The sequence below is a fragment of the Cherax quadricarinatus genome, chromosome 3, assembly GCF_038502225.1.
Source record: "Cherax quadricarinatus isolate ZL_2023a chromosome 3, ASM3850222v1, whole genome shotgun sequence".
Taxonomy (NCBI): Eukaryota; Metazoa; Arthropoda; class Malacostraca; order Decapoda; family Parastacidae; genus Cherax; species Cherax quadricarinatus.
Window position 1 is genome coordinate 60,656,956 of NC_091294.1, and position 22,711 is coordinate 60,679,666.

Genomic DNA, 22,711 nt, shown 5'->3' on the forward strand with positions numbered 1-22,711 from the left:
GAGGACAGATAGAGCACTGTAGACCACGTGGCAGACACCACATACACTCTCATACACCATAACACTATCCCACCGTCTACTTCACACACTTAAACACACCCTCACATAACTTAAGAAATCGTAATGACACGATTGCAAATAAACCATACCCCCGGCCGGGATTGAACCCGCGGTCATAGAGTCTCAAAACTCCAGCCCGTCGCGTTAGCCACTAGACCAGCTAGCCACAATAAGATTCATCCAACTAGGTATATTTCTACACCATAGGAAGGTTAGCACAGGCACCTCTGTGACCACAAATGCAAGTTTTTACAGACGAATCTCCAGCTAGCGTGGCCGTGACGAACTCTAGCTCAAGTCCCTTCACTGCCGTCAACATGACTTAAGAAATCGTAATGACACGATTGTGGCTAGCTGGTCTAGTGGCTAACGCGATGGGCTGGAGTTTTGAGACTCTATGACCGCGGGTTCAATCCCGGCCGGGGGTATGGTTTATTTGCAATCGTGTCATTACGATTTCTTAAGTCATGTTGACGGCAGTGAAGGGACTTGAGCTAGAGTTCGTCACGGCCACGCTAGCTGGAGATTCGTCTGTAAAAACTTGCATTTGTGGTCACAGAGGTGCCTGTGCTAACCTTCCTATGGTGTAGAAATATACCTAGTTGGATGAATCTTATTGTGGCTAGCTGGTCTAGTGGCTAACGCGATGGGCTGGAGTTTTGAGACTCTATGACCGCGGGTTCAATCCCGGCCGGGGGTATGGTTTACACCCTCACATAGTCCCACACACACACATACACAAACACAAACACACACACACAAACACAAACACACACACACACACACACACACACACACACTCCTGGTGGAGCCAGGAGCTGAGTCTCGACCCCTGCAACCACAATTAGGTGAGTACAAACACACACACATTCTCACATATTAGTTAATCTTAAGTTAATGTTAAGCCTGCCCATAATGCTTTGCAAACAAGAGGCTTTGACATGCTGCACTTTAAAAATTGTATTCCTTGTACTTCTCTGTATCATGTTCAAATAAATAAATAAATAAATAAATAAATATAAATGCTGACACACACACTCCCCCCCCCCCAGAACCCTCACCCCCCCAGCACCCTCACCCCACCTATTTCCCACTCCTTCCACTGATCCTTCCCCTCTCTCTTTCACCCTCCTTCTCCCCAACCTCTCCCTCTTTCCCCCTCTCCCTCTCCCAATCTGTCTCCCCCTTTGCTTCTCCCTCCTTCTCTCTCCCCATATTCCCCCCTTATTCCCCCTCCCCACCCCTCTTTCGTTTCACCACTGTCTCCAGTCTTCTCTCTCCTCTCCCTCCTTTCCCCCCACATACTCAGACAAACACACCACAAAACAAACACACACAATTACATAAGTTTTTCATTCTGCATAACCAAAACAAAAAAAAAATGGGTTGCCAGAGAGCAGGAAGGAAAACCAGGAGACTGGGGGATGAGTCTGTGAAGGAAGATTGGGCAGCAGAGCTCATGAAAAGGGAACATGAGCAGGGAAAAAAGCTCGTAGAACTTAGCATGAGAATAGATGAGAGGATAGATGCAGAAAGCATGAAGTGGGAGATGCAAGTCACAGCAGCAGAGGCTAAGATACAGAAATTAGAAGAGGAATTGAAAAATCTGAAACAGTCTAAAGAACTAAAGAACAATTTGGGAATTATATCAGAGACCACTATCTAAGTCACAAATAAGGGGACTGTAGGGAACGAAGGAGTGAAAATATATGCAGAGGCCCTATCAGACCATCATGGAACCCGAGAAAAAGAGAGCATCACATCAGTAGCAATCGAGGGGACTGTAGAAAAATTAAAGAGCTAAGCTATATGTAGAGGCACAGACCACAACAAAGCCCAGGGAAAGCTGAGAAGGGAAAATGACAGGCTACCGGGCCCAAGGACAACAGATAGTGAAGAAACTGAAGAAAGGAAAGCTGCAATGGAGGCAACTAAATCGAATCAGGGGGGATACATAGGGTTATGCAGTGGAAGAATGAGAGGGAGAAGTCTGTCTTTGTTTATGGGCTCCAGGAGGTTGAAGGGGAAACTTATGAAGCAAGAAGACAAGGGAAGAAAAATGCAATCAAAAACATCACAAAAGCAATAGGAGAAGATGACATGACCCAGATGGCAAATTTTCAGAGAATAGGAGGGTTTGCATGAAGAACCCGGCCAGTCAAAGTGACTTTCAAGGCAGAATCGACTCAAAACAGGATCCTGCAGGAGAAAGCAAGGCTAAGGGACATGTCGGCATACCAGATGTATCTCGACCACAACAGAACACAAGAAGAAAGGCAGAAACTGAAAGAGATGGTACAAAGACAAAAGGAGGAAAGAGAGGTGAAGATGGAATTGGACAGGAGAACCCAGACTTAGGAGGAAGATCAAATACATGCTCCCTCACATCAAATACATCCTCCCCAACCAGGACAACCCAAAACACACATGCCATATCCAATGCCCCCACCCACCTCATTACAAACTCCACCCTCACAGCAACTGCCCATAGTTCCTTATCAGGTCTCCCACTTTCTCAATGCCAATGTAACTCCCCAGACCACAGTTTCAGAAAAGAAGTTGAAGGTTTGTTATACAAATGCAGACGGAATAACAAATAAGTGCAAGAAGTGGCACAGAAGCAGGAGGCCAAGAGAAGAATACAACGAGAGCAACAGAGCAATGGTTGACACACTAACCAAGGTGGCAAGAAGAGCTCCCATGGGGGGCACAAAGTTACTAGTTATGGGTGATTTCAATCACAAGGAGACTGACTTGGAAAACCTGGAGCCCCATGGGGGTCCTAAAACATGGAGAGCCAAGATGATGGATGTGGTACTGGAAAACCTCATGCATCAACATGTTAGAGATACTACCAGAGAGAGAGGTGAGGATGATCCAGCAAGACTGGACCTTGTATTCACCTTGAGTAGTTCGGACATTGATATCACGTATGAAAGGCTCCTTGGAGCTAATGATTATGTGGTTCTGAGCTTTGAGTACATAGTTGAGCTACAAGTGGAGAGAGAAGCATGAATAGGTTGGGAAAAAGCAAACTTCAAAAAGGGGGGACTACACAGGCATGAGGAACTTCTTGCAAGACGTTCAGTGGAAGAGAGAACTGACAGGAAAACCAGAAAAAGAAATGAACTATTTGACAAGGAGGCAGAGGAGAGGTTTGTTCCCAAGGGAAACATAAATAATGAGAAGAAAAGAATGAACCCTTGGTTCACCCAAAGGTGTAGGGAGGCAAAACCTAGGTGCACTAGAGAATGGAAAAAGTACAGAAGACAAAGGACCAAGGAAAATAAAGAGATCAACCGAAGAGCCAGAAACGAATATGCACAGAAAATAAGGGAGGCTCAGCGACAATATGAAAATGATATAGCATTGAAAGTCAAGTCTGACCTGAAGCTGTTGAATAGCCACATCACGAGGAAAACAACAGTCAAGGACCAGGTAATCAGACTGAGGAAGAATGGTCTGGAGTTCACAAGAAACGACCAAGAGGTATGTGAGGAGTTCAATATGAGATTTAAAGATGTATTTGCAGTGGAAACAGGTAGGATTTCAGGAATTCAGTACAGGGAGGCACACCAACAAATGCTGGATGAGGTACACATAACCGAGGAGGAGGTGAAGAAGCTGCTATATGAACCTGATACCTCAAAGGCGTTGAGACCAGACAACATGTCTCCGAGGGTCCTTAGAGAGGGAGCAGAGATGCTGTGTGTGCCACTAACAAAGATCTTCAACACATCCACTGAAACTGGGCAACTCCCTGAGGTACGGAAGATAGCAAATGTAGTCCCAATTTTTAAAAAAGGAGAGAGAGACGAGACATTAAACTACATATCTTTATCACTAACGTGTATAGTATGCAAAATCATGGAGAAAATCATCAGGAGGAGAGTGGTGGAGCACCTGGAAAGAAACAAGCGTATAATCAACAACCAATGCTGTTTCAGGGAACGTCACACAAACCTACTGGATGGATAGACTGCATTTTCTTGGACTGCAAGAAGGCCTTCGACACAGTTCCTCACAAGAGGTTAATGCAAAAGCTAGAGGATCAGGCACACACAACAGGAAAGGCACTGCAATAAATCAGAGAATATCTGACAGAGGCAACGAGTCATGGTACATTATTAGGTGTCAGAATGGGCACCTGTGACAAGCGGGGTTCCACATGGGTCAGTCCTAGGACCTGTGCTGTTTTTGGTATATGTGAATGACATAATGGAAGGGATAGACTTAGAAGTGCCCTTGTTTGCAGATGATGTGAAGTTATTGAGGAGAATTAAAATGGTCGAGGATTGTGAGGGAAAAGTTCAATAGATAGGAGTAGCGATATAATAACAATAGTTTCATTGCCGGCTACTTGTTAAGGTAGGGTAAGGCCAGCTCCCGCTATCCCCCCCCCCTTTTTTCCCCTCCCAGAAAGTGATAGTTTGCTTGCCGGCTACTTGTTAAGGTAAGGCAAGTCTAGCTCCCGCTATTCCCGCCTTTTTTTCCCCCCCCCCACCCCGAAAGTGATAGTTTGATTGCTGGCTGCTTGTTAAGGTAGGGTCAGTCTAGCTCCCGCTATCCCTTCCCCTCCTTCTTCCCCCCCCCCGAAAGGTGACGTGTGGGGCTTCGGTCCAAACAGTAATCACTAGACTCACAGCTCCCAGCACTACTGTAAGTACATGCCTGCCTTGTATTCTAGTGGATTTATTGGTTGAAAGCTTCACTTTTGACCAATAATAAACTTAGTCCTTTCAGTCTTGCTCTAAGTTGACTGTTGTAATAATCACCACATCTTTTAGGTATTGTACTTATCATGGAGAGTGATTTCTTAAGCAGTGAGTAACCTGTCTATTTTTCCAGCTTTGATGACAGAGAGGGTCACCAGCCAATCAACGAGTAGAATTGAAGGAGACAGACTAACGTTCTGAGATGTCCCGAATTTTGATCCACTTACCTGTTTGTGCATGCAAGTAGAGGATATAACCCCTCATCATTGCAGTGGAGAAAACCTGCTTTCCTGTCATCTGGAAGGATTATTGAAAGCTAGAAAATCTGTGAAGAACGAGCCGGTGGGTTGTCATCAACACCTGCAACCCCCCCATCATCAGCAACGGCTACGATTTCAACAACACGCAGTGTCACCAACACCAGACACCCACGTTTTATATACATTTATATTAGCGTTGAATTCAGTTATTATTTATATTTTTCATTTTTCATTTTCTTTAATGTAGGATTAATGCTTCATATTTAAGTGTTTTATATTTTATATTTTCTAAATAATAAAGTGTTTATGTTTGTCAGTTTTTATTCTTTTTCTATACATTAATTTTCCTGAGGAGGAGCCAGCCTTAGTAATACTGACTGAAGTTGTTACAGGGCTGAGTAAGCCTTCACAAGTGGCGACCTTGCCAGGATCAATGCGACTGAATCAAGATTCAACTCCATCTCGAATCTACCATTGGAACTTCAACGCCGCATACCACAGATGGTTACCACCAGCCATGAGTAATCATTCTCTATGGTAGGACTACAGTACAGGTATTTAAAAGATTTGGTGATTGTTATAGTCTCAATTTATTGTAAGTCAAGTCAAGGCAGGAATACTAGTTAATTCTGCCATCTATTTTTGTGTGAACTTGAAACACTTTGGAGGATTAGACTCTAGGGACCCGAGATTTTCCAGTGACAATTTGTTTCATTGAGCTCTTTATTATATCAAGGGAACTGTCATAGGACACTCTTGATTTGTTGGTGAGAAGATTGGATGGTCAAGTGACCCCATTCTACTTACTGTTTGCTCGGAGCCGGCATAGAACCCTTCGTTTTAATTAATACATATTGTTTAATTGAAGCAGGGATCGAGCCCTCTGGTTTATTTACAGTTTGAGCGAAGCAGGAATTGAACCCTCCATTTTCTTTAATACCCATTTCATTTCCCCTGATAGTTTAAGTTATTCTTGCAAGCATGGAGGAATACCAGTTTTGGATGATCGCTGGAAGTAAGTTAGGAATAACAGGGAAAAATTTAGAATCTTTCATTAGTGCTAAGATCCAGGAAAGACTTGAAAGAGAGAGAATTGAGAGAGAAGAAAGACAGAATGGGAAAGAGATGAAGGAAAGGAGAGAGAGAGAATCGAAAGAGAAGAGAAAAAGGAGAAAGAGAACCTTGAAAGACAGGAGAAAAAGGAGAGAGAGAGAATTGAGAGAGAAATCCAAGACAGTTAGAAAGAGAAAGAGAAGACAAAAAGGAGCGTGATAGACTTGATCGTGAAGAAAGAGCTAGAGAACGTGAGAAACAAGCTAAAATACGTGAGGAACAAGCTAAGATACACGAGGAACAGGTTAAATTAAGAGAACTTGAGGAAAGAGCAAAGGATAGAGAAGTTGAGGAAAAAACTAGAGAACGTGAGGAAAAAGCTAGAGAACTTGAGTTAATAGAGAGAGAAAAGGATCGCAAGCTCGAAAAATCTCGCCTTGAATTAGAGAATAAAAAGTTAACTTTGACACAACAACGATTAGAGGAAGGAGTACTTAAACATCATGCAGCTAGTGCACATATTCCAACACCTAATTTACCTCCCTTCACAGAGGGGGAAGACATAACTTCATACATTATCAGGTTTGAAAATACCGCTACCCTCTGTGATTGGCCTGCTGACACCTGGGCTACCAGGTTAGGAATGTTATTTTCTGGTACAGCTTTGAATATCTATGCAACTTTGTCGCAGGATATCATATGTAATTATAACCTACTGAAGAAGGCAATCCTTAAAGCATATCAAAAAACCACTAATTCTTACAGGAAAGATTTCAGGTATGCCACCTTACAGCCTGGCCAGAACTTTCAGCAGTTACAGGTAACACTCTTTCGTTTGTTCGACTTTTGGATAGAGAGTTCAGGAATTGATCACAGTTATGAATCTCTTAGAGACTTCATGGTTGCTGACCAGTTCCTGACAGCTCTTCCTCACCAGATACGAACACTCATTAGAGAACGTAACCTGATTAAAGCTGAGGAAGTTGCTGAGGCTGCTGACCTGTATGCTGAGGCTCACAATTCCTATAAAGACCTAAAAGGATCGAACCCTAAGGGCAAGGGTTCATCAGACCTTAAGAAATCAAAGCCTCTAGTGGAAAGTAAAATGACTTCTTTTATTCCTGTTTGTCATTTGTGTGGTGTTAAGGGACATAAACGTCCAGATTGTCCCTCTAAGAAGGTCTAAAAAGTTGGAAGATGTTTTAAAGACTGTAATGACCAAGCACCCTTCTGTTCAGGAACAGTTAATGGACTTAATGTATCTACCATTTTACGAGACACTGGATGCACATGTATAGTAATTTCTGATAAGCTGTTCCCTAACCTTAAAGAAACTCATTCCTCTGCTATACTCTCAGACTACTTGGTCCGTACGGACACTTTTCCTACCATCTGTTGTTACATTAGGTCTAAATGGTTCACAGGTTGGTCTGAAGCCGTACTAGCTCCCATCACTTCTTGCTCCGTGCTACTAGGTAATGTAAAAGGTGCCATTCTTCCTTCTGAGATTGACCTTTCATCACCAAAGATGGACATAAGTGTTTCAGATCCTCTTCCTGTAGAGTCAGAGAAGCCCCTCGAAAGTTCAGATGAGACAATGTCTCGTGAGATTCATGTGGGATTAAAAACCATTGATGATACTCTCGAAAGCGAGGTAGTAGGATCATCGGTTCACTTGTTGGATGAAAGTGAAGATATCACCTCCGATACCATAAATGTCTTGACTAGGGCTCAGACCAAAGCCCAGGCTTCTCCTACTGTCCATCCTTTGATTTTCCCTGACTTTAAGCCTTTAGACATATCGAAGGACTCCTTTGTCAGTTTACAACGTAATTGCCCTTCTCTTCAGAATTGCCATAATGCCGCTAAACAAAATCAAGTTATCCAAAGGAAAAACTTTTCATATAAATTTGAATATATAAAAGGTATCTTGTACAAGTCAGTATTCAAATTAAATTCAGATGAGATAGACTATTCCATCTTAGTTGTTCCAAGTCAATGCAGAGAGACTGTTCTTAAAATGGCTCATGACTTGCCAGTGGCCGGACATTTCTCGCATCGTAAAACCTTAAATAAAATTAGGGAAACCTATTTTTGGCCAAAAATGTCCTCAGATGTCACTACCTATTGTAGATCGTGTAAAGTTTGCCAACTGTCATCCTCCCGAGGTACCAGGCGAGTACCTATGGTCAAAATGCCTATCTTTACGGTACCGTTTGAAAGAGTAGCTATTGACATCGTTGGTCCTTTATCTCCACTTTCATCTGGGGGACATAGATATACATTAACATTAGTTGATTATACTTCGAGTTTCCCTGAAGCTTTTCCCTTAAAGACCATAACTACTACAGAGGTGGCTGAAACCCTTTTGTCCATCTTCTCCAGAGTGGGCATCCCTAGAGAAATTTTGTCTGACCGTGGGACACAATTCACATATGACTTAATGCAACATCTCTACCAACTTCTGGGAGTGAAGCCTCTCTTCACCACACCCTATCATCCCAGCTGTAATGGGAGGATTGAGCGCCAGCATTCGATCCTCAAGTCCATTTTAAGGAAACTTTGCTCCCTTAAACCTATGGAGTGGCATCGTTACCTACCCTGTGCTTTGTTTGCCATGAGGGAAGTTCCCAGTGACTCTTTGGGGTTTTCACCTTTTGAACTTCTCTATGGTAGACAGGCCAGAGGCCCATTGTCCATCCTTCATGACTTATGGACTAATAAGGAGGTAAATGCTGAGGTTCAGTCTTCTTACCAGTTTCTCCTTGACCTTAGATCCAAACTTGAGGAGACCTCTGACATAGTTTCGAAAAACCTAAGCTTGTCAATGGACCAGTACAAAACCTATTTTGATTCCAGAAGTCAGAGGAGAAGTTTTAAAGTAGGGGATGAAGTTCTGGTACTTTTGCCTATCAAGTCAAATAAATTATTAGTAGCATGGAAAGGTCCATATAAAGTATTAAAAATTTGTGGGAAAGTTGATTACCTCATAGAAGTCAAGGGGAAACCTAAGCTTTATCATATCAACATCCTTAAGAAATATTACCGAAGAAATTCGGTCAACTGCCTTAATAACTTTGACTTAGTTTTTCCACACGAACTTGATAAGACAACTGAAGAATGTAAGGTGTGTGTAATTGACACCTCTAACTTAGACTATGATGAAGAACTACATGACTTGGTGACTCTTGACCAATCGGGCGCAACCAACATTAATATTAATGAATCTTAGGATGACCATAAGAGACATGAACTACTTCAATGTGTGAGTAACTTTTCAGACGTCTTTACTGATATTCCAGGTGTTACCTCCACGGTAGTCCATAAGATTGACTTAGTGACGGACAATCCTATCAAACGAAAATTATACCCAGTTCCAGTTCACCTTAGGGATGCATTTGACCGAGAGGTAGACAAATTATTAAAACTAAAGATCATTGAACCTTCAGTATCTGCATATTGCTCACCAGTAGTCATGGTTAAGATGGAGGATAATTCATATAGACTTGCTATTGACTTCAGAGGCCTTAATGCTATAACTCGGTGGGATGCTGAGCCTATGCCCTTAATAGATAGCGATCTACACAAATTTTATGACGCTTCCTTCTTTTCAGAGATTGATATTGCGCAGGCATATCATCAAGTAATGTTAGATCCTTCTAAGCAGTACACTGCTTTTCCTACACACCAAGGACTGATGCAATATAGAACTATGCCCTTCGGTTTGGTAACTGCCTGTGCTACCTACGTGAGACTGATGAGAAAGGTCTTGGGTAATATGCCAAATGTTTCAGTTTATTTTGATAACATTTACGTAATGACATCCATGTGGGGCGAGCATATCCAAACATTAACATCAGTTTTGCGTAGGTTACGCTCACATGGCCTCACTGCCAAGCCAAAGAAATGCTTCCTTGGGTATAACAAGATTAGATATCTTGGACTGATACTTTCTAATAACTCTCTGCAGCCTCTCCCCAGTAAGATCAAAGCTTTATTAGAATTTAAATTCCCCAAAACCAAGAAGCTCATGCGTAGCTTTCTTGGTTCTGTAAATTTTTATGCACGGTTTATCCCGAACCTTACTGATCTTACAGGCATCTTATCCGACTTCCTTAAAAAGTCTGTGAAGGAACCTCTTGAACTTTCCGACGTAGCTCGGGAAAAGTTTAATGAGATTAAAAGTATCTTTTCGAAAGACCCTATACTTAAGATTCCAGATATTAATAAAACATTTTGCTTAAGAACTGATGCCTCCAATACTGGCTTAGGTGCGGTGTTACTACAATACCATGATGGTACTCCCTTCCCTGTATGCTTCCTAAGCCGGAAACTCCTTCCCTCAGAAACGAGATGCTCCACAATAGAAAAGGAATGTTTAGCCCTTGTGTGGGGTATCTCCAAACTTAAATTTTATTTGCTGGGAAAAGAATTCATTTTAGAAACGGACCACAAACCTTTGATATACCTAGAAACTTTTAAGGGAACTAACGGTCGCCTCTTGAGGTGGACATTGGCACTCCAGGCTTTTAAGTTCCATATTGTGTATATCATTGGTTCATCCAATTATTTCTCTGACTGGTTAAGTCGTGACAGTCAGTAGAAGATTTGTGCCTTACGCGACTTCCACATGTTAGAACTTTTTCCTCGCCTATTCTTCTTATACTCCTTGACTAAGTCTTGGTTTGGGGGAGTGTGAGGGAAAAGTTCAATAGAGAGGAGTAGCGATATAGTAACAATAGTTTCATTGCCGGCTACTTGTTAAGGTAGGGTAAGTCCAGCTCCGGCTATCCCCCCCCCTCTTTTTTTCCCCCTCCCCGAAAGTGATAGTTTGCTTGCCGGCTACTTGTTAAGGTAAGGCAAGTCTAGCTCCTGCTATCCCTTCCCCTCCTTCTTCCCCCCCCCTGAAAGGTGACGTGTGGGGCTCCGGTCCAAACAGTAATCACTAGACTCACAGCTCCCAGCACTACTGTAAGTACATACCTGCCTTGTATTCTAGTGGATTTATTGGTTGAAAGCTTCACTTTTGACCAATAATAAACTTAGTCCTTTCAGTGTTGCTCTAAGTTGACTGTTGTAATAATCACCACATCTTTTAGGTATTGTACTTATCATGGAGAGCGATTTCTTAAGCAGTGGGTAACCTGTCTATCTTTCCAGCTTGGATGACAGAGAGGGTCACCTGCCAATCAACGAGTAGAATTGAAGGAGACGGACTAACGTTCTGAGATGTCCCGAATTTTGATCCACTTACCTGTTTGTGTATGCAAGTAGCAGGATATAACCCCTCATCATTGCAGTGGAGAAAACCTGCTTTCCTGTCATCTGGAAGGATTATTGAAAGCTAGAAAATCTGTGAAGAACGAGCCGGTGGGTTGTCATCAACACCTGCGACCCCCCCCCATCATCAGCAACGGCTACGATTTCAACAACACGCAGTGTCACCAACACCAGACACCCACGTTTTATATACATTTTATATTAGCCTTGAATTCAGTTATTATTTATATTTTTCATTTTTCATTTTCTTTAATGTAGGATTAATACTTCATATTTAAGTGTTTTATATTTTATATTTTCTAAATAATAAAGTGTTTATGTTTGTCAGTTTTTATTTTTTTTCTATACATTAATTTTCCTGAGGAGGAGGAAGCCTTAGTAATACTGACTGAAGTTTTTACAGGGCTGAGTAAGCCTTCACAAGGATCAGGCAGGAATACAAAGAGACCTGGACAGGCTACATGCCTGGTCCAGCAACTGGCTTCTTGAATTTAACTCTGCCAAATGCAAAGTCATGAAGATCGGGGAAGGGCAAAGAAGACCGCAGACACAGTATAGTCTAGGTGGCCAAAGACTGCAAACCTCACTCAGGGAAAAAGATCTTGGGGTGAGTATAATACCGAGCACATCTCCTGAGGCGCACATCAATCAGATAAATGCTGCAGCATACGGGCGTCTGGCAAGCCTAAGGATAGCGTTCCGATACCTCAGTAAGGAATTGCTCAAGACTCTGTACACCATGTACGTCTGGCCCATACTGGAGTATGCAACACCAGTTTGGAATCCACACCTAGTGAAGCACGTCAAGAAATTAGAAGAAGTGCAAAGGTTTGCAACAAGACTAGTCACAGAGCTAAGGGGATTGTCCTACGCAGAAAGGTTAAGGGAAATTGGCCTGACAACCCTGGAGGGCAGGTGGGTCAGGAGAGACATAATAACGACATATAAAATACTGCACGGAATAGACAAGATGGACAAAGACAGGATGCTCCAGAGATGAGACACAGAAACAAGGGGTCACAATTGGAAGGTGAAGACTCAGATGAGTCAAAGGGATGTTAGGAAGTATTTCTTCAGTCATAGAGTTGTCAGGCAGTGGAATAGCCTAGAAAGTGTCGTAGTGGAGGCAGGAACCATACATAGTTTTAAGACGAGGCTTGATAAAGCTCATGGAGCAGGAAGAGAGAGGACCCAGTAGCAATCAGTGAAGAGGCGGGGCCAGGAGCTATAAATCGACCCCTGCAGCCACAAATAGGCGAGTACAAATAGGTGAGTGCACACCCAGGCACACAGGAGCTGTGACTCGACCCCATCAACTACAAATAGGTGAGTACACAGACTTCACTGAGAAAGACCAAGGAGTAATAGTAGTGACTGGTATGACTCACGAAATCGTAGTGACACGATTGCAAACAAACCATACCTCGGGCGGGGATATCAGCAGAGGTTCACATCGACACCGTGACCTCAGCAAGCAATGTTCTCGCCTGGCCAGTCTAACAGCAACCTTCAGGAATCTCATTATGCAGTTATTCCAGGCCCTTTATACATGTCAAGTCCATCTTGGAATATGCAGCACCAGCATGGAACCCACACCTGAGAACGAAGGTCAAATGAGGAAGAAAGTGCAGAAGACTGCAGTGAGGTTTGTTCCAGAGCTGAGGAGCACGACCTGCGAGAGGCTGACAGAACTAAATCTAGCGAGATTGGAGAGCAGAAAAACCAAGGGAGATATGATAATTATAGCATACAAAATGCTCAGAAGAATTAATAGACTTAGACATGGACAAGCTGTTTGAGAGGCTGGAAACAGGTACTAGGGTTCACAACCGGAAGTTAAAAATGTAAATGAATCACAGGGATGTCAGGAAGTATTTATTTAGTCTCAGGGTGGTCAGGTAGTGGAATGACCTAGATAAGGAAGTGGTGGAGGTAAGTTCTATACACAATTTTAGAAGCAGGTACAACAGGGCCAACGAGGCTACGGGGAAGTGAATCTGGCCAGGAGCTAAGACCCAGCTCCTACGAACACATATAGGTGATTATATGTTCTCTGTACGAGTATAAGTTAGGAGATAAGAATGAACAAAAAAATCTTACCTTGGATGCTGAGGGAGGGAGATGCAGCCCTCAGCGAGCATCGAAGTTTTCCAGTACCAAACTGCAGATACCGGACACCTGAAAAACAACGAAAGCAACAACATTAAAAAAGTGGACAGTGGAAATATAAACACATATGCAGTATAATGTGATCCTTTACTGACAACGTTTCCCCCACACAGCGGCCTTTATCAAGGTGGACAGTGAAGTAACTCTGACCTAGAGACCAGCATCCTTAACCATGTGAGGCAGATGGTCATCCCTGACGTGTATACCATGTGTGGCAGATGGTCATCCCTGACGTGTATACCATGTGTGGCAGATGGTCATCCCTGACGTGTATACCATGTGTGGCAGATGGTCATCCCTGACGTGTATACCATGTGTGGCAGATGGTCATCCCTGACGTGTATACCATGTGTGGCAGATGGTCACCCCTGACGTGTATACCATGTGTGGCAGATGGTCACCCCTGACGTGTATACCATGTGTGGCAGATGGTCACCCCTGACGTGTATACCATGTGTGGCAGATGGTCACCCCTGACGTGTATACCATGTGTGGCAGATGGTCACCCCTGACGTGTATACCATGTGTGGCAGATGGTCACCCCTGACGTGTATACCATGTGTGGCAGATGGTCATCCCTGACGTGTATACCATGTGTGGAAAATGATCATCCCTGACGTGTATACCATGTGTGGCAGATGGTCATCCCTGACGTGTATACCATGTGTGGCAGATGGTCATCCCTGACGTGTATACCATGTGTGGAAAATGATCATCCCTGACGTGTATATCATGTGTGGCAGATGGTCATCCCTGACGTGTATACCATGTGAGGCAGATGGTCATCCCTGACGTGTATACCATGTGACGCATGGTCATCCCTAACGTGTATACCATGTGTGGCAGATGGTCATCCCTGACGTGTATACCATGTGACGAATGGTCATCCCTGACGTGTATACAATGTGTGGCAGATGGTCATCCCTGACGTGTATACCATGTGACGCATGGTCATCCCTGACGTGTATACCATGTGTGGCAGATGGTCACCCCTACAATGATGGCAGGTCACACGTAAGTGACAGAATACACATAATATTCACAAGAATAGTGACCTGTACACACTAATGTTGTACCAGCGGCACTAGTACAACATTACACCTGTAATGTTACAGTAGTACTGGTACAACACTACACACTGTAATGTTAAAGTAGTACAGGTACAAGACTGTTACAATAGCTGGAGCCCAGTGTACCACAGCTGCTGGAGCCCAGTGTACCACAGCTGCTGGAGCCCAGTGTACCACAGCTGCTGGAGCCCAGTGTACCACAGCTGCTGGAGCCCAGTGTACCACAGCTGCTGGAGCTTTGTGTACCACAGCTGCTGGAGCCCAGTGTACCACAGCTGCTGGAGCCCAGTGTACCACAGCTGCTGGAGCCCAGTGTACCACAGCTGCTGGAGCCCAGTGTACCACAGCTGCTGGAGCCCAGTGTACCACAGCTACTGGAGCCCTGTGTACCACAGCTGCTGGAGCCCAGTGTACCACAGCTGCTGGAGCCCAGTGTACCACAGCTGCTGGAGCCCAGTGTACCACAGCTGCTGGAGCCCAGTGTACCACAGCTGCTCGCGCCCAGTGTACCACAGCTGCTGGAGCCCAGTGTACCACAGCTGCTGGAGCCCAGTGTACCACAGCTGCTGGAGCCCAGTGTACCACAGCTGCTGGAGCCCAGTGTACCACAGCTGCTGGAGCCCAGTGTACCACAGCTGCTGGAGCCCTGTGTACCACAGCTGCTGGAGCCCAGTGTACCACAGCTGCTGGAGCCCAGTGTACCACAGCTGCTGGAGCCCAGTGTACCACAGCTGCTGGAGCCCAGTGTACCACAGCTGCTGGAGCCCTCTGTACCACAACTGCTGGAGTGCACCAGCTGCTACTACAGCTGCTGGAGCCCAGTACCACAACTGCTACCAGTGTAAAGCTACTGGAGCCCAATGCCAGCTGTGGAGCACAGTGTACCACAGCTGCTGGAGCCCAGTGTACCACAGCTGCTGGAGCCCAGTGTACACACAGCTGCTGGAGCCCAGTGTACCACAGCTGCTGGAGCCCAGTGTACCAAGATGCTGCAGTGTACCACAGATGCTGGACAAGTGTATCACAGCTGCTGGAGACAAGTGTACCACAGCTGCTGGAGCCCAGTGTACCACAGTTGCTAGAGCCCAGTGTACCACAGCTGCTGGAGCCCAGTGTACCACAACTGCTGGAGCCCAGTGTACCACAGATGCTGGAGCCCAGTGTACCACAGCTGCTGGAGCCCAGTGTACCAAAGCTGCTGGATCCCAGTGTACCACAGCTGCTGGAGTCAAGTGTACCACAGCTGCTGGAGCCCAGTGTACCACAGCTGCTGCAGCCCAGTATACCACAGCTGCTGGAGCCCAGTGTACCACAGCTGGAGCCCAGTGTACTACAGCTGCTGGAGCCCAGTGTACCACAGCTGGAGCCCAGTGTACCACAGCTGCGGGAGCCCAGTGTACCACAGCTGCTGGAGCCCAGTGTACCACAGCTGCTGCAGCCCAGTGTAACACAACTGCGGGAGCCCTGCGTACCACAGCTGCTGGAGCCCAGTGTACCACAGCTGCTGGAGCCCAGTGTACCACAGCTGCTGGAGCCCAGTGTACCACAGCTGCTGGAGCCCAGTGTACCACAGCTACTGGAGACCAGCGTACCACCGCTGCTGGAGCCCAGTGTACCACAGCTGCTGGAGCCTAGTGTACCACAGCTGCTGGAGCCAAGCGTAGCACAGCTGTTGGAGCCCAACGTACCACAGCTGCTGGAGCCCTGTCTACCACAGATGCTGGAGCCCAGTGTACCACAGCTGCTGGAGCCCAGTGTACCACAGCTACTGGAGCCAAGTGTACCACAGCTGCTGGAGCCCAGTGTACCACAGCTGCTGGAGCCCAGTGTACCACAGCTGCTGGAGCCCAGTGTACCACAGCTGCTGGAGCCCTGTGTACCACAGCTGCTAAAGACCAGTATACCACAGCTGCTGGAGCCCAGTGTACCACAGCTGCTGGAGCCCAGTGTACCACAGCTGCTGGAGCCCAGTGTGCCACAGCTGCTTTAGCCCAGTGTACCACAGATGCTGGAGCCCAGAGTACCCCAGCTGCTGGAGCCCTGTGTACCACAGCTGCTTGAGCCCAGTGTACCAAAGCTGTTGGAGCCCAGTGTACCACAGCTGCTGCAGCACAGTGTACCACAGCTGCTGGAGCTCAGTGTACCACAGCTGCTGGAGCCCTGTGTACGACAGCAGCTGGAGCCCAGTGTACCACAGCTGCTGCAGCTCAGTGTACCACAGCTGCTGGAGCCCTGTGTACCACAGCTGCTGGAGCCCAGTGTGCCACAGCTGCTGGAGCCCAGTGTAATACAGATGCTGGAGCCCAGTGTACCACACCTGCTGGAGCCCAGTGTACCACAGCTGCTGGAGCCCTGTGTACCACAGCTGCTGGAGCCCAGTGTACCACAGCTGCTGGAGCCCAGTGTACCACAGCTGCTGGAGCCCAGTGTACCACAGCTGCTGGAGCCCAGTGTACCACAGCTGCTGGAGCCCAGTGTACCACAGCTGCTGGAGACCAGTGTACTACAGCTGCTGGAGCCCAGTGTACCAAAGCTACTGGAGGCCAGTGTACCCCAGCTGCTGGAGCCCAGTGTACCACAGCTGCTGGAGCCCAGTGTACCACAGCTGCTGGAGCCCAGTGTACCACAGCTGCTGGAGCCCAGTGTACCAAAGCTGCTGGAGACAAGTGTATCACAGCTGCTGGAGACAAGTGTACCACAGATACTGGAGCCCAGTGTACCACCGCTGCTGGAGCCCAGTGTACCACAGCTACTGGAGCCCAGTGTACCACAGCTACTGGAGCCCAGTGTACCACAGCTGCTGGAGCCCAGTGTACCACAGCTGCTGGAGCCCAGTGTACCACAGCTGCTGGAGCCCAGTGTACCAAAGCTGCTGGAGACAAGTGTACCACAGATACTGGAGCCCAGTGTACCACAGCTGCTGGAGCCCAGTGTACCACAGCTACTGGAGCCCTGTGTACCACAGCTACTGGAGCTCTGTGTACCACAGCTGCTGGAGCCCAGTGTACCACAGCTGCTGGAGCCCAGTGTACCACAGCTGCTGGAGCCCAGTGTACCACAACTGCCGGAGCCAAGTGTACCACAGCTGCTGGACCCCAGTGTACCACAGCTGCAGGAGCCCAGTGTACGACAGCTGCTGGAGCCCAGTGTACGACAGCTGCTGGAGCCCAGTGTACCACAGCTGCTGTAGCCCAGTGTACCACAGCTGCTGGAGCCCTGTGTACCACAGCTGCTGGAGCCCAGTGTATCACAGCTGCTGGAGCCCAGTGTACCACAGCTGCTGGAGCCCAGTGTGCCACAGCTGCTGGAGCCCAGTGTACCACAGCTGCTGGAGCCCAGAGTACCCCAGCTGCTGGAGCCCTGTGTACCACAGCTGCTTGAGCCCAGTGTACCACAGCTGTTGGAGCCCAGTGTAATACAGATGCTGGAGCCCAGTGTACCACAGCTGCTGGAGCCCAGTGTACCACAGCTGCTGGAGCCCAGTGTGCCACAGCTGCTGGAGCCCAGTGTACCACAGCTTCTGGGGCCCAGAGTATCACAGCTGCTGGAGCCCAGTGTACCACAGCTGCTGGAGCCCAGTGTACCACAGCTGCTGGAGCCCAGAGTACCACAGCTGCTGGAGCCCAGTGTGCCACAGCTGCTGGAGCCCAGTGTACCACAGCTTCTGGGGCCCAGAGTACCACAGCTGCTGGAGCCCAGTGTACCACAGCTGCTGGAGCCCAGTGTACCACAGCTGCTGGAGCCCAGAGTACCACAGCTGCTGGAGCCCAGTGTACCACAGCTGCTGGAGCCCAGAGTACCACAGCTGCTGGAGCCCTGTGTACCACAGCTGCTTGAGCCCAGAGTACCACAGCTGCTGGAGCCCAGTGTACCACAGCTGCTGGAGCCCAGAGTACCACAGCTGCTGGAGCCCTGTGTACCACAGCTGCATGAGCCCAGAGTACCACAGCTGCTGGAGCCCTGTGTACCACAGCTGCTGGAGCCCTGTGTACCACTGCTGCTGGAACCCAGTGTACCACAGCTGCTGGAGCCCAGAGTACCACAACTGCTGGAGCCCAGTGTACCACAGCTGCTGGAGCCCAGAGTACCACAGCTGCTGGAGCCCTGTGTACCACAGCTGCTTGAGCCCATTGTACCACAGCTGCTGGAGCCCTGTGTACCACAACTACTGGAGCCATGTGTACCACAGCTGCTGGAGCCCAGTGTACCACAGCTGCTGGGGCCCAGTGTACCACAGCTGCTGGAGCCCAGTGTACCACAGCTGCTGGAGCACAGTGTACCACAGCTGCTGGAGCCCAGTGTACCACAGCTGCTGGAGCCCAGTGTACCACAGCTGCTGGAGCCCAGTGTACCACAGCAGGAGCCCAGTGTACCATAGCTACTGGAGCCCAGTATACCACAGCTACTGGAGCCCACTGTACCACCGCTGCTGGAGGCCAGTGTACCACAGCTACTGGAGCCCAGTGTACCACAGCTGCTGGAGCCCAGTGTACCACCGCTGCTGGAGCCCAGTGTACCACAGCTACTGGAGCCCAGTGTACCACAGCTGCTGGTGCCCAGTGTACCACAGCTGCTGGAGCCCAGTGCACCACAGCTGCTGGAGCCCAGTGTACCACCACTGCTGGAGCCCAGTGTACCACAGCTGCTGGAGCCCTGTGTACCACAGCTGCTGGAGCCCAGTGCACCACAGCTGTTGGAGCCCAGTGTACCACAGCTGCTGGAGCCCAGTGTACCACAGCTGCTGTAGCCCAGTGTAACACAGCTGCTGGAGCCCAGTGTACCATAGCTGCTGGAGCCCAGTGTACTACAGCTGCTGGAGCCCAGTGTACCACAGCTGCTGGAGCCCAGTGTACCACAGCTGCTGGAGCCCTGTGTACCACTGTTGCTGGAGCCCTGTGTACCACAGCTGCTGGAGCCCAGTGTACCACAGCTGCTGGGGCCCAGTGTGCCACAGCTGCTGGAGCCGAGTGTACCACAGCTGCTGGAGCCCATTGTACTACAGCTGCTGGAGCCCAGTGTACCACAGCTGGTGGAGCCCAGTGTACCACAGCTGCTGGAGCCCAGTGTACCACAGCTGCTGTAGCCCAGTGTACCACAGCTGCTGGAGCCCTGTGTACCACAGCTGCTGGAGCCCAGTGTATCACAGCTGCTGGAGCCCTGTGTACCACAGCTGCTGGAGCCCAGTGTACCATAGCTGCTAGAGCCCTGTGTACCACAGCTGCTGGAGCCCTGTGTACCACAGCTGCTGGAGTCCTGTGTACCACAGCTGCTGGAGCCCAGTGTACCACAGCTACTGGAGCCCTGTGTACCACAGCTGCTGGAGCCCAGTGTACCATAGCTGCTGGAGTCCAGTGTACCACAGCTGCTGGATCCCAGCGTACCACAGCTTCCGGACCCAGTGTACCACAGCTGCCAGATCCAGTGTACCGCAGCTGCTAAACCCCAGTGTACCACAGCTGCCGGATCCAGTGCACCACAGCTGCCGGATTCAGTGTAAAACAGCTGCCGGATCCAGTGTACTACAGCTGCCGGATCCAGTGTACCACAGCTGCCGGATCTAGTGTACCAGACTTGTCCGGTCCAGTGTACCACAGCTGCCCAATCCAGAGCATCACAGCTGCCGGATCCAATGTACCACAGCTTCCGGAACCAGTGTACCACAGCTGCCGGATCCAGTGTACCACAGCTGCCCAATCCAGTGTATCACAGCTGCCGGATCCAATTTACCATAGCTGCCGGATCCAGTGTACCACAGCTTCGCGATCCAGTGTACCACAGCTGCCGGATCCAGTGTACCACAGCTGCCGGATCTAGTGTATCACATTATTATAATCATGGGGGAGCGCTAAACCCGCAGGATTATGCAGTGCCTGTGGGGAGGGAGAGAAGGCATTCAGGCTCAGTTCAGGGAACTGGAGCACAAATCCAATTCCTTAGATCAAGAGCCGCTCACCAGCGCCAAGGAACCTCCCTAGAGGGGCCAGTGTATCACAGCTGCGGGATCCAGTGTACCACAGCTGCGGATCCAGTGTACCACAGCTGCGGGATCCAGTGTACCACAGCTGCGGGATCCAGTGTACCACAGCTGCGGATCCAGTGTACCACAGCTGCGGATCTAGTGTACCACAGCTGCGGATCCAGTGTACCACAGCTGCGGGATCCAGTGTATCACAGCTGCGGGATCCAGTGTACCACAGCTGCGAATCTGGTGTACCACAGCTGCGGATCTAGTGTATCACAGCTGCGGATCCAGTGTACCACAGCTGCGGGATCCAGTGTACCACAGCTGCGGGATCCAGTGTACCACAGCTGCGGATCCAGTGTACCACAGCTGCGGGATCCAGTGTACCTCAGCTGCGGGATCCAATACTGAGAGGCCCGCTGAGACTGTGGCTCATTCGGCGCGGGAAATGCTGGAAGCGCTCGCCTCCGTTAGCTAATCATGACCTGTGACCAGTACGTCGATCGATAAGATTTTCCTTTCATTTCGTGTGATTTGGTACTCTGTTATAAGTATTTCCTGAAATCTTCTGTACTTCACATTTTGCTGTCCACAGGAGAACTAATGTTGTGTTTATTGTTACATTGTTATTGTTCGGTCTTGGTCCTAACTGGCCTCTTTCACTGCTAGATAACAAACAGTTTACAGTGGACTTTTACACGAGTTTGTTTCGGCCAACAGAGCACAAGACATTTGTCAAGTCACTAGGGTGAATGTTGGACACAATTGTTTGTGGCAACGTTTCGCTCTATGTTACTGGTATACAATACCAACAAGACAAAGAATTAAAAACATGTGCAATATCTGGGTGTTTTTACTTAGCTGACGTTTCGCCATCCAGTGACTATGTCAATACACAATCTGAGGACCGTATAAATATATACGGCAGACATTGGAAGACAAGGTAAGCAGTCCCACAGTCTAGTAGTAGTAGTAACACAGGCAGAAAAATTGGTGTTTATATGCTGGCGTCAGGTGAGGGACGTGTAGCAGAGGAAGACATGATCACTGGTAGCCGGGATTCCCCAGTCATACATTATTATTATAATCAAAAAGAAGCGTTAGGCCACAAGGGCTATACAGTGCTGCAGGGTAGGGAAGGAAGCGAGGGTATCGGGCGGCAGAAGGGGGGAGAAATGATTAGTAGGTTACAGAAAACAGTGATACAGGGGATAGTGCGGGGGTAGAGGGTAGCAAGAGATTGAGGTAGAAAGGGCTGAAGGTATCATCAGAGTTTGTGGAGTAAGTCAGTTGTTGTCAAAAAGTCAATGAGAGAGTCTGGATGAAAGGTGTGTCCATCAGTGAGAAGGGAAGGTAAAAAGAGAGTAGTAGAGCGGAGACGACGTTGGAGATATATTCTGCGTGCTCGTTGATAAAGTGGGCAGTCTAACAGAATGTGGCTGATCGATAATGGAACCTGGCAATTCTCACAGAGAGGAACAGGGCGCCTCTCCATAAGATATCCATGAGTAAGACGAGTATGGCCAATGCGAAGGTGGGGGAGAGTAGTCTCCCAACCTCGACACTGGTGACAAGAAGACGGCCAGTAACCTATACTTTGTTATTGAGCAGAGCAGACCAACGTTGTTGCCAACGGGTGCGAAGGTGGGTAGCTATTACAGCAAAATAGTCCAGAAATGGAACACCTCTATATGAAATTGGAAAGTCATGTGCTGCTGACCGTGCAGCAGTATCTGCCTCTTCATTGCCCTGTACGTCAACATGGCCAGGGACCCAACAAAATACAATATCTTTATGCTTGGTAGAGATACGGCATAGCCAAAGTTGGATACAGAGAACTAGGGGGTGAGGTGTATCAAATTTCCGTATAGCCTGTAGAGCACTGAGGGAGTCTGAGACAACCACAAATGATGACACAGGCATACATGCGATACGAATAAGTGCTGCAAGAATGGCATACAATTCAGCAGTACAAATGCTAACCGAAGATAGTAAATGCCCTCGCACGATTCTGTCAGGAAACACTGCTACGAATCCAACGCCGTCAGAAGATTTAGAGCCATCTGTGTACACGGCAATGGCATGAGAATGAGAGTGGAAGTGGTCAAAAAAAAAGAGAGCGGGAAGCCACCGTAGGCAGTT

General features: G+C 48.0%; 1 protein-coding gene across 1 annotated transcript in view; it reads right to left on the reverse strand.

The window, feature by feature from the left end:
- LOC128706178 (neuroglian) overlaps positions 1 to 22,711 on the reverse strand; it is a gene marked incomplete in the record, with an annotated part of 1,637,481 nt that overhangs the window by 1,301,778 nt on the left and 312,992 nt on the right. Inside the window, 1 exon segment of the mRNA XM_070093335.1 lies at positions 13,469 to 13,546.